The sequence below is a fragment of the Jaculus jaculus genome, chromosome 2 (genome assembly GCF_020740685.1).
Source record: "Jaculus jaculus isolate mJacJac1 chromosome 2, mJacJac1.mat.Y.cur, whole genome shotgun sequence".
Lineage (NCBI taxonomy): Eukaryota > Metazoa > Chordata > Mammalia > Rodentia > Dipodidae > Jaculus > Jaculus jaculus.
In genome coordinates, this window is record NC_059103.1 from 127,757,776 (window position 1) to 127,771,132 (window position 13,357).

The 13,357-nt window shown below is 41.0% G+C and overlaps 1 protein-coding gene across 10 annotated transcripts in view; it reads left to right on the forward strand.

Moving 5' to 3' along the window:
• Positions 1 to 13,357, forward strand: part of Fam110b (family with sequence similarity 110 member B) — a 151,536-nt gene that overhangs the window by 30,077 nt on the left and 108,102 nt on the right. For 4 of the 10 annotated variants that reach the window (XM_045143459.1, XM_045143456.1, XM_045143462.1 and 1 more), the window contains exon 2: positions 4,774 to 4,893. The exons of the other annotated variants lie outside the window; for them this stretch is intronic. The gene's annotated coding sequence lies outside the window, so the exon portion shown is untranslated. The remainder of the gene's footprint in view (positions 1 to 4,773; positions 4,894 to 13,357) is intronic. 10 annotated transcript variants of the gene reach the window in all.

Below are 13,357 nucleotides of genomic sequence, written 5' to 3' on the forward strand. Positions count from 1 at the left end.
TCCCAAATCATCATTGAGGTACATAAGAGGCTGCTTTTTAAGGTGTCTGAAACATGTGGAAACATTGCTGTGAGTGTATGATGGTCTTTTTCATTTGAATCCCAGCAGATGCCTTTAATTGTACAGTCCTATCTTTTGGAACAAGAAAGAAATGTTCCAGATCAGAAATCAGCAGTGCTACCAAAGGGGTGGGATAGAAACCTTCTTCTGTGACTGGCACATCTATTTATTTTTGTTAAAAGACATTTCTCCAAAGTAGGACTTCTTCCATCTGTTGATGAAAAAGCCCAAGGAGACTTACCAGGGCTCATCAGTTGCGGGGACAACAGAGGTGATCAGAACTTGACCCATGCTGCTATGGTCAGTGCTGCTACTGCTTTGCCCACTTTCTATGACATGGCGCCTGTGCTGCCCCCTCTTTACACTTTGGCATCTAGCCCTCCCAGCAACCCCTTGAGGTGAGGACTGTAATTATCTTCCTGTTACAGATCAGTAAATGGCTCTTTAAAAGTTAAGATAAATTACTCAACATCACTTTGTGCCTTGGAGGCAGGATATAAATCTAGGTGACTTCAGAATGTCATTTAGGTCCTCCTTTTGGCTGTTCTACTGTGTCTATAACTAAGGGAAACCTGGACCCTTCTACGAGGTGCCTACTTTTCCATCTCTAGTAGGCTTAAGATTTCATTATTTGCTTGGCTTACTCTATGGCAATTGAATGATGTTGCAGATGAATAGACTGCCTCTTAGCATGGAGAACTGGATGCAGCTATGACTTTGGTGACACTAATTCTGATAATGAATCACTGTGCTTCTGAGATTATTACCTTCATCTCAGATCTGTTTCCCAGCACCCGGGCTTTCAACTTCAACATGGCAGCAAAACGGATCTTCCTGGAGCCCTGTTGTGGTGTCCCCCAACTGCATGCTGCAGACACCAGCCCAGCCCAGCCCACACTCCTCAAACTCTCTCAGGGCTACCCTTATACCCCTTTGATGGCATATAGTACATCTGATATGTTAATGCCTCACCAACTACTCTCCTTGATAAGGCTGGCTCTCACTTGTACAGAACCATTGCGTACTCTCTCATGCTTTTTTCTTTTATGTTGTACATAAGCCATTTGAAATCAGAATACACTTCTGTCCTGATACGTCTATGTACTTTTGCCCCTGGCTCAGACACTCCTGTCCTAATGTGTTGCCTCAGCCATTCCAGGCTTGACCCAGTGTTCTCCATGAACTGATACCAGTATCCAAGGATGCTCATTCTAGATCAGAAGATCAGTTGAAACTGTACCTCCACACCAAACCATAAGCCCTGCTTGGTTGTTTCAATCACTAGGACTCAGCCCAAGATATGCCACTCCAGATATTTGCAAATGAGTCAGGGATTCCCAGATAGAATGGTGCTCTGTCCTGTCTCAGCCATGTTTGGTGTTTTTTTTTTTTTTTGGCATGTCTTCTGTCTTCCATATTTTATCCTTCATGAAGTATCAGAAGTTTGGAGAAGTATATAATCCTCTTACCTTGATGAGGATGGTCACAAACTAAATATTACTAGGCTAATTTTGGAGATTTGTTGACACTCACAAACCACTAGAAATTGCAGAGCAACTGAGTAGTGTAGTTTCTCTGTAAGGAGGTAGAGTTTTGGTTTTGTTTGTTTTGTTTTTAGTTTTTGGGAGGTTTCCACATACTTAATGTGGTGGTTTGCTTCAGGTGTCCCCATAAACTTAGGTGTTCTGAATGCTAGGTTCGCAGCTGATGGAGATTTGGGAATTAACACCTCCTAGAGGCGGTGTATTGTTGAGGGCAGACTTATGGGTGTTATAGCCAGTTCCCCCCAGCCAGTGTTTGGCACACTCTCCTGATGCTATTGTCCACCTAATGTTGGTCAGGAGGGGGTGTCTATCCTCTGCTCATGCCATTGTTTTTCTCTGCCATCATGTAGTTTCCCTCAAGCTTATAAGCCAAAGTAAACCCTTATTTTTTCCCCCCATAAGCTTCTCTTGGTTGGGTGATTTCTGCCAGCAGTGTGAATCTGACTGCAGCAGTAAAGTTGGTACTGAGAGTTGACTATTATGTTTGGCTTGTGAGGGTAAGAAAAGTCTTTGCCTGGACTGGGCTAGAAGCAGTTTCTGTGAGAGGCTTGCTGATATTCCTGTGTCCTGAGAATATGTGCAGGGTTGCATTGCATAGAAATGTACTGGTGTGAGCAGAGGGATATGGCCCAGAAAAAATGAAATCTTTGGGTGAAACTGCTGTATGTTCATCTATAATTATATGAAAGATTACAACTATTGAGATTGGGCCAGCTGACCTGCATTGGGACAGCATAAAGAATAAAGTTCTTTTGAAGGGGTCTGAACGCTGAAGGAGTGTCCTACTCTTCGAAGTCTGCTTTATTCCCCCCTGGATTAACAATTTGACACCCGACCTAGTATTATGGAGTACAAAAAATGCAGGAAAGAGAGGGTCATTTGATTTGCAACACAGTCTTATGTTTTGGAAACGGCTGTGGGCACTGTGTAGCAGGTTTGCTAGATTGCCTGAATGGAGATTCAAATACTTGTACCTAGATTAGACAGGTAAAAGTGTCCCAAACTTTTATTTAGATTTCACCAGGGGGCTGGAGAGATGGCTTAGCACTTAAGGCGCTTGCCTACAAAGCCAAAGGACCCAGATTCAATTGCCCAGGACCCACATAAGCAGATGCACAGGGTGGCATGTGCATCTAGAGCTCGATTGCAGTAGTTAGAGGTATGGCATGGCCGTTTTCTCTCTACCACCCCCAAATAAAAAAAAAATCAGATTTTGCTTGAGCCTTAGTCATGTCATCAGCACAACAAGAAGTATATTATGCTCTAGATAACTTTGATCATTGGTTGACTTATTAGTTAGTACTCATAATTGCTGAGTAATGTTTTATAATAAAATAGATAAAACTATAAACAGTAAAGTGTTCACTTATAAGAATTAAAGAACATTTATGTAATAGAATATTATTTTGACATCCAGGAAATCTGAGATCTAGTTTGCTGGATGACTATGGAATAGGCACTTAAGAACTCTGGACTATCATTTTCTTAACTGTGTACATATCTGTAATACATTAGTCTTAAGCATATATGATATGAATAATTCTTATTAGGAAATCTGGTTTCATAGGGCAACTTTGAAAAGATAAATCCAATACTGAATCTTGTTAGTAGTAGTAGTCCCTATCTCAGTCATAATTGTGTAACTTTACTATCGCATTCACACTAGGATTTATATTATTTTTTCTCTCTTTAAAATTATGAAAATAAAATGTAAAATGGAAACGTGCCAAAATTAAAATTAAAAAAAAAATCACTGGTTATACCATAGTGTACTACAAAACTATTTGTTTTGCTCCTATGAGTTGTGACCAACTAAATTGGGCTTAAATATATTTAAATTAAGCTGATTAAAATTACTCTAAAATATGTATGTGATTTTATTAATTAGAATTCCTGGAACCCCAGCTGTTGTGGTTATCTTTTTTTGTGTGGGAACTAATTATTGTTTTTTTTTTTTACATTGGCTTACATTCTTAAGGGAAAGCTTCATGTGGCAGGGAAAATCTGGTCTGGCAGAAGCTAGACATCAACTCCTTGCCAACATCAGGTGGACAGCAGCATGAGAGTGAAGGGGGAGCTGGCCATACTATCCTTATGCCTGCCCCAACATAACATCTCCTCCAACAAGACTCTACCTTCCAAATTACCATCAGTTGGGGGCCAGGCCTTCAGAATACATTAGTTTGTGGGGTCCATCTGATTCCAACTACCACATTTCACCCCTGGCCCCCATGAACTTATAGCCATCCATGTTTTAAAATGCATTTGTCAAATTTTCAAAGTCCCCATAGCTTTTTAATCTTAGCATTGTTCAAGCATCCCCATAGTCAGTGATCTCTTAACTGTGAGCCCATGAAACCAAAAACCACAATGGCACAGAGTAAACTTTTACACTATAAATGATGGAATTGGGCATGTCAAAGACGGATTGAACCAGTGCAAGATCTAAAACAAATTCAGAGAATACCAAATCCTGTAGCTCCAATATGACATTGGTAACCAATGATGCCTCTGGTATTCCAGTTCCTCCTATCCGACTGGTTTGCCCACTATAGGAGAAAATCCATCACAAGCTCTCCTTGACAGCCATCCCATAGTCCTGACATGTCCAGTAATCCTGGGGTCTCCATTGCAAACCATGGTTCATCCCCATAATTTAATGGGGACTCTATGTAGGAGTTTCATCAACCCTGCCTCACATTTCCCAATGACCATATCCAACAAAACCACATATCACATCCAATGACCTTTTTATTCCTGAATTTGTTATATTCCCATAGTATCAGATAGGATATCGGACTGATAATCCATGGAAGGGGTGATAAAACTGATTTTGAAGAGCAGAATGCTCCTGTAACATTCATGCCTCCTACTTTAAGAAGAGTCAGCCTTCTTTCTGTGTCTGAATGCAGAGCAGCTGGCCCAATCTCAATGGTGGTAATCTCTCAAACAATTGCAAATGAATGACTGCTGTCTCCTGCCCAAGTTTCATTTATTTCTGTGCCATATTCATCTCACACCAGTCCATTTCTTCTAAATTCAACCTGCTCAAGTTCTTGGGGCACAAGCAGAATGCAGCAAGCCTCTTACATGAACTGTTTCTAGCCCAATATAGACAATGCTCTTTTCCCAAACCTTACCGCCCACAATTTGTTCTTTATGCACATAGGTTTTAAACTCTGACAAATACGGCCCATCACACTCTGCCTACAGCACTGCAAGGAATCTCATAGACCAAGGTTTTGAATCCTTCCACACTCCTGAAAATCAGTTCCCAAAATGCGAAAAGGTAAACTGTCAGATTTCTATAAGCAATGAAGGAAATTATTGCCTGGTTCCATTTTTCTGTTGTAGTTACCTTTCTCATTGTTGCACAAAGAAGCTGATGGGCTTTTTTTTTTTTTTAAATTTTGGCTTAAAGTCTTCAGGGAAAGTTTCATGATGGCATAGAAAAGCATGGCATGAGCAAAGACTGAGTTCTGCAGGCTATAACATTCCTAAGTCTGCTCCCAGAAACACATCTTCTCCACAAGGCTCCACCTCTGAAATTGCCATTAGCTGAGGACAAAGCATTCAGCATGCATGAGTTTATGGGTTCATCAGGTTGAAACCATCACTCCAGACCATAAAACAGTCTCATTAAATTGCACATGTTACAGCAACCAAAAAGAGCCCCAGAACTTGGAGGCTTCAGTCCTTTTTCAATCTAATAATAATTTGTATTTTCCTTTTGAATATTGGTGGGGGAATGTGTGGTAGTTTGAATGGGTATCCTCCAATAGATTTAGAAGTTTATTCAAGCTTGTAATTTACTAGATTTCTAGCTACCTGGCTGGAGGAGGTGTCACTGTGGGCAGTTTGTGGGGGTCCAGCCCTAAGGTGTTACTGGGGGTGGATCTGAATTCCAGCCTGAGGTTTGCAGAGAGCAGTCAGAGTTCTGCCTGGGTTCCCTGCTGTTTGGCTGCCAGTTTTTTCTCATGCTTTTGGTGATATGTTTTCTCTTTTTCACCTTTATGCCTGCATCTGATTCTATTCCTCCTATAAAATGTGTCCGGTTTGGAGTTCATCCCAGCATTGTGAAGCTGACTGCTATAAGATGAAACCAGAAGTAGGTTTTTGAAAGCTTTGCATCTGAGGGCAAGCAGGAATATCACTCTTCATTGTTATTTAAGTAGCCAGTTTCAAACTTTTTCTTCATCTTGTTGAAACCATACAAAATTTAGTCAATTTGTGGCCTTTAATGAACCATATGTGCATCACCCTAGATTGGAGACCATGATAGTTGAGACTGGCATAGATGGAAATGAGGCAGTTCTTAGCAGTCATCTCTTACAATTGCTAGCATGTTCTTAAAATATTTTATTATTGATTATTCCTCTAACCATGCAAAATGCACAGTGACTCTCACTAAAGAAAATATCTATGGGAGCCAGAATTTTCTTCCCTTGTCCACTGGCTCCCACTTTCAATGAACAAAGATGTAGTCATTTGCCCAGCTGGCACCTGGCAAAAGCCGACATGTGATAAGCAGATAGTTAAAACTTCCACTACTCAGTCTTGACCTGCCAGATACCTAGGTAATGATTACTTTTCTGATCCATCCATGTGTCTCCAAATGCAGTAAAAGCATGTCTAAAATACCTAGTCATTTCCTCAGGGTGCTTTAATTTCTTGTCCTCTTTGCAAAATGGAACCATGTTGATTTGGACCCAGCCACATGACTCGACATTTTTTTCTCCTTTATGAAAATGAAATATTGTATACTCCAGATTTGAGATGGTATAGTCCAGAGTTTGTCCTCAATCCATAACAAACAGGAATGTTCTCGTCTGTGAGTTCAGGCCAGAATAGCATTTGGAGGGTAGGCCAAGATACACTGCTTTGCCTATACTAATTTGCAAGAACTGAGGTCCTTTAGTGTGCAGGTCTTCTGTGGAGGCTTGAGGGTCAAGAACAAATCTATCCCGTAAATAATATTTGTTTCCTTTATGAACCAACTTAAAGCCTGCTAGAGTAGCAAAGTTACAGAGGCTTTAAACCCAAGTTTTCCCTAGGTGTATAATTGGAAAAAAACATACCAGGTCTCAGGCCCAATGGTAATGTTTACATATTCACTCTTTGGGGAATAGTGCAGTTGCTGCTTTAGTTATTCATGAGCAACTCTTAACAGTCCAAATTGGAGAAAGTGATATAAATAGAAAGAGTGTATCTCAAAAGAAAAGCCACTGCAAGAACATGCACAGGTCATCGCAATGTGAGGTCAAAGGTGGACCTTACCCATCCTCCCAGACCACTCTTAACACCATATTTTCTGAGACAAAGTCTCCCACTGAACCTTGTACTCATTGTTTTTATTTGTTACACTTGCTTATCCCACAAGCCTCAGTGATGCCCCTGCTTTCATTTTCTTCAGCACCATAATTATAGGTGTTTGTAGCCTCTACTGGCTTTTTACAGGGGTTCTGGGAATAGAGCTGAGGTCTAAAGCTTGCACAGAAAGCAGTCTTACCTGCTGGGCCATCTCCCTGACTCTGTTGTTTTCTTTTTAATGATACCTTTTAAATCACTTCTATTGTCCAGGATGGTTTTTCATCTATGTACTTTTCCTTTTAGAAATCCCTAAATTGGACATTGATACTACCATTGCTATATCTTCTGAGTCTTCAGTTATAAGTACACAGGATGATGTAAGGGCTAAAAGGGAAATAAAAGGTAATCAGATTTTAATTCATGTTAGTTAATTTATGTAGATGCCCATTTATGAGTAAATATAACCCTTATATTTTGAACATAATTCATGTATCACATCATTTTTCTACTTTTTTCATTTTTGTTTACTTTGTCTTTATTTTACCCCCTTTCCCTCCTACCTCCTTCCCTTCTGTTCATGTCCTTCTTTCCATATGTTCATTTAGCACACATGTGTGGAGTCCCTTTCAGGCTATTCACTATTTGGGGAACACACACTTTCTCCCTGTAGCACCCTGGGTATCGTGGAAAAGACTGGTGGAGACTGCCTCTGAAAATGGTGGCCCTATCCTGCACCAGGTGCTGCTGGCTGAGCTCTGTCTAGGAGGTTGTTCCATACTGGCCCCTTCCTGTTACCACCCCTGTTGTCCCTGAAGTGCATGGCCTCCTTCAGCCCTTCTGTGCTTGTGTTTATGCATATGTGCATTTGTTTACATTTATTTTGAGAATTCTGAACCTTCTTTCTATTTATATTAAGTTTTCCAATTTGGACTGTTAGGGTGCTCATGGGGTAACTATAGCAGCAATTGTACCATTCACCAAATAGTGAATAGGCAAACATTCCCACTGGCCCTGAAACCTATTTTTTTTTTCAATTACTTTCATAGCATATATGGTGCAGAACAATTACATGAAGGCAATAATCCACTTAAGGCTGTTTCCCAGAGGTAACACTGGTTATACATACCTTAATTATTCTCCTCTACATATGTTCATGTGTTATTGTTAAAGTCATTCAGTCTACAGTTGCTTTTATCTTCTAAGTGGAGGAATTTAGGGTAAAGAGAGTTTTATAAATTTTGCCAAATATTGTGTCTTATTCCTGTTTATGACTTTTGCTAATTTAAATAATAATTTCTGTGAGTTTAGCGCTACTGGCTTGGCTAATTTTGTTAGGGTTTTATACAGTTGTCCCTATTTAGCCATGGCTTCACGTTCTGTAGCTTCAGTTATCTGGTCAGCTGTGGTCCAAAAATATTAAACATAAACTTATAGAAGTGAAGAATTCATAAGTTTTAAATTGTGTGCCCCATTCTCTCTCTCCCTCTCTACCTGCCTCCCTCCTTCTCTCTCTCTCTCTCTCTGTCACTCTCAAATAAATAAATAAAAAATAAATAAATAAAATTTAAAAGAAAAAAATGGATGGAGAGATGACTTAGCAGTTAAGCGCTTGCCTGTGAAGCCTAAGGACCCCGGTTTGTGGCTTGATTCCCCAGGATCCATGTTAGCCAGATGCACAAGGGGTCACATGTGTCTGGAGTTCGTTTGCAGTGACTGCCCTGGTGCGCCCATTCTTTCTCTCACTCTCTGCTTGCCTCACTCCCTCTATCTCTCTCTCTCTCACTCTCAAATAAATAAACCAATAATATACACAAAAAATTTAAATTGTGTGCTGTGTACCATGATACTGTGTTAGTTAATCTGATAACTGAGAGGTCATTTAATGACTAAAGTGTATCCATGCTGGACATAGGGTTGATTCATCTTCTGAGTGGGACGTAGTGATATGGCACAAATTTCAATTCCCTGCTCAGAAAGGCCTGCTGATGGTCAATGATAAAGTTCAGCAGTAGTCTAACAGTGCCTCACATCACGTGTGTCACTCAGCTCACTTTGTCCCATCACACAGGCTTTGTATCACACCATAAAAGTAAAGGTGAATGCTTTACCATAAGATATTCGAAGAGGAAGAGAGACCACATTCACATAATTTTTGTTTCTGACCTGTTAAAACTTCTATTTTTTAACTTGTTAATCTCTTACTGTGTCTAACTTAGAAGTAAAACTTTATCACAGGTATGTATACAACAGGTATGTATACAAAAGAGAAAGCAGCATTTGTCTACAGAACCTAGTATTATCTTCAGTTCAGGCATTCTGTTAAGATCTGGGATTGTATTCTCTCAGATAAGAGGAAAGCACAATGGTATGCAAGTGGTAGAGGCATTCCTACATCTGACTGTGTTACTCACACCTCAGTCTCGCCAGCACGCCACAGAGAACCTGGACCCTAGTGTCGTCCAGTCTTGCATGGGGAGCACCCACCCACAGCATGGGCACTGTGCAGGGAGTGCTGCTGTCTCTCAAGATACTGTGTGTCCACTCTCCCTCGACTCTTCATTCTTTACAGAGCTTCTTTGTCCTTGAGCTGACCGTCAGCTCTAGCAGGAGACTGAAGCCTGGCTGTTTGCCCCTGATGTGGTTGTGTCTTACCACAGCTTCTGCCTCCTGGTCAACTGCAGTCTGTAAACGGTCAAAGTATGAGGAGCCTCCTCTCCCTTCCCTTTTAGGCTTTGTTAAAACCTCATACACTCTGAGAACTGACTTCCCTCGCCTCTTGACTCCCTAACTTTACCCACAATGTGGCTGTCACTCACCCATCCTTATTCTGTCCATTGGCTCACATGTTCTTCTAGACCCCTGTGCTGTCTCTTCCTTAGGTGGCTACTGTTTCTCCAGACTCATTAACTATAGACCTACCTACTGTAGACTCTTAGAAAGCAGTGGGCTCCGAACATCTAGCAGAAGCCATTCCATTCATGCCAGTGGTAGTGTGTGGCTGAGCTGCTCATATGTTGATGAGATTGGAAGCAGAGACCTCAGGTAGAAACAATGGATGGGTGTAATCTTCAAACATGCCCCTAATGACCTACTTCTGCCATCCAGGTTCCATCTCCTGAAGTCTCCATAACCTTCAAAATAATACCATCGGCTGGAGACTATGCATTCACAACAAGAAGCATATTATAATCATAACACAACAGAGATTCTGCTCTCCCAGTGAGGGGACCAGTGTGGCTTTCAGTGTTGAGGAGGACTTGGGCCAGCACCTGGGCCCCACCACATGCAGCTCATGCAGCCTGGGAAGGCTGGTGGCTCTCTGTGCCCCAGTCTCCTCAACTACCAGCATAACTATGCCCAAATTGTAGAAGAATTCTCATGAGGATTTCATGAGTGCCTTCATGGATGGGCACATGGAAATGCGTGGTGTAAGTTGAGGATCTTTAAGCTGAAAATTTGAAATGCTCCAAAATCTGAGATTTTGGGGGGCACTGATAGGACATCAGCAAGGGAGAAAATTCTAGTTCTGACCTCATGTTGCTATGTGGGTACACTAAATATGTAGGTATATTAAAAGCGTTCTATAAATTTACTTTTTGTTTATGTGTATGAAGCTTGTATAAAAGATAATGAATTTCATATGTATATTTGAATCTTACCCCAAAATCTCATCCCCCAATTCTCATTCTAATAGACAAATTTTCTAGAATCCATAAAGATCCAAGGTCTGAACCACTTCTGTTCCCAGGCATTTTGGATAAGGGATACTCAGCCCGGACAAGCTCATGGTGTTTATTACTGCCATTTCTGCAGATGCAGCTAATAATGAATGCTTCTCAGGTGCTGTAAGCATTGAACATAAGGCCATGTGTATAAACTGTACTGTGTAGGACCCAGTGCACACCTTACAAGAGGGAGCCCTCTTGACAGTCCTAACAGTAGTGTTATCAGCAGGTGTGTTCACAAAAGGACAAGTATGATGTAGAAACAGAAATTTGGGGTTCCTTTCATATAGGAGTTTGGGGTTCAGGTGGGGCCCCCAAGTTTATGAACCCCAATTTTGAGTCCTGTTCTCTATTTAACAAAGAATTGATAAAGATGGACTCAAAATGGATAAATTATGAAATATTGCTTATTTAGGGAGAATCACAAATTGTGGAGTTTATGTAAGAAAAATTGGGATCGAGGAAGAAGGTTAGAGCATGTGGAAAGTAGGAAACACACTCATGTAGAAAACACAGCACAGTTCACAAGACTCATTTAAGAGAAATTGAGGCTTTTAAGGAAAGACTGTAGTGGAGCCACAATCACATGGAAGATAGAACCTAGGAGCTTGTGTAGAGAAATTTAGAAGAAACATCCATAGCATCTGCCCTGACCTTTCCCGTGGAAGAAAGTCAAGATGGTAAATGGTGGGGGTTAAGGAAGAATAGCAGAGGGAAAATATCAAAGCAGAGATCAAGCAATTCAGATCAGAAATGAATAGTAAAGAAAGTTACACCTATGGTTACCCCAGTTTAGAGAAATTACATAGGTAGCAGGTCTAGAGTTAGAGAAAGCCACCCACATGGTACATCTAGAGTCTATGGGAAACATGCACGTGGTAGATTCAGAGACCAGAGGAAAATCATACATGTAATTAAAGTGAGAAATTACCCCAAAGTATAAAGCGAGGGTAGCAGAAAAACCACTCAGATCAAGGAGCAGGACTGTGTTCTCCCCCATACCCAGCTAGGCTGGCTCTGTGGTGGTGGTGGTAGTGGGGAATCCAGACTCACATGTAAGACAAGAAGGAATACAGAGAGAAAATGAAGGGTGAGGACTTTATAGTTGATTGAAAATGTATTCTTTTGTAAGTTTCAGGTATGTGTAAGGGAAGGCTCTGAAGGGGCAGCCCACAGGTAGTGAAGGCCGTAGCATGCTAGACTGTGGACGGCAAGGGGCATTGCCACTGTTGTAGATAAATCTGGATCAGAACGTCACTGAGGTCATACCTTGGAAAGGTCTATTTCATTTCCAAACTCTTCCTGTCTCCCTGAGGTGAGCATCTTTTCTTTGCCATGTCCTTCTGTCACGTTGCTGAGGTGACACAACTAGCCATATATAAAATAATGGTTGACCTGAACACAGACCCTGAGATACCACGACAGTCAGCTGGTAACTACTGGCTGACTAGCATATGACCTGCATATGAGTCAAACGCAGAGCTTGGACAAGTGGCACAAAGGGCAAGTCACTTCCCAGTGGAATGATGACATGAGATTTCCTCACGCTACATGGAATGGTGTACAGTTTAAATCTTGGGACTGGCTAATTGCTGGAATTTTCCACTTAATAAATTTGGAATATGGATGACCACTTGCCAATGAAATTCGAAAATAAAACCACAGATAGGGGAAGGGGGCAGCTATACTATTGCTACTTACTTTGTGTTTTGTTTGGTTGGAGAGAATCATCTGATGGTGTGTTTTGTTTTCTGATATTTTTAAAGAACATTGCTGTATCAGTAGGTTTTTCATGTGTTAGTGTCATGGAAGTACAAGCATGTTAATTTTTTTTCCATATAGTCTGTGATCAAGGCTGAATAGTTTTCTGCGGAAGCGAAACCATTGCTTGTGGGTTCTTTCTGTGATGTAGGGTTGTTGACAAACAGTCCCTTTGTGTTTTTTACATGATTGTACACAGGTGTGTACCGTTGTGTGTCATCCTTAAGAAGAAATTTGCTTACATTATTGATTACGGGCTGGGGAGATGTTTCAGTGGTTAAGGCCCCTGCCTGCAAAGCTAAGGACCCAGGTTCAGTTTCCTAGGACCCATGTAAAGCCAGATACACAAGATGGTACTTGCATTGGAGTTCATTTGCAGTGGCTGGAGGCTCTGGCATGCCCATTCTCTCTCTCTCTAATAAATACATAAAAATTAAAAAAAATAATGTCTGTAATTTAAATGGTGCATGTCAGTCATTAATAATGAAGCTGTTTTAAGGTGTATGTTATTTACAACTGTCCACATTTTTAAGGGATGTTTCTTTTTTAGTGAGTGCTATTTTGGTAATGTTTTCTCCACACATTAAAACTGGAAAACAGTTGTTTCTCCTCATTGTGGTCAAGGCCAATTTGTTCCCTACCTGCTACAGAGTGCCTTTCATCTCAGGCTGTTCTTCTTTAGAGTCTGTCCGCTGAGACAGATAGGCATCCCTGATGTGCAGGCCAGGGAAGAGCTGCCTGGGCTTGAATTGTGGGTATATTGGGCCAGATGAATTCTAGATTGTTCTGCTTAGTAGCTCATCCATTTGTTGTGTCTTACCTTTCCAAAGGTAATGTAGGAGGGTAAGTGCACCCATTGAGAAGATCTGTAGGCCTTTTCTCTCAGAGAGCTTATTGATGTCACATCCATGTCTCATAATCTCTTCATGTTTCAATATTAAATCTCGTGTGCTTCTC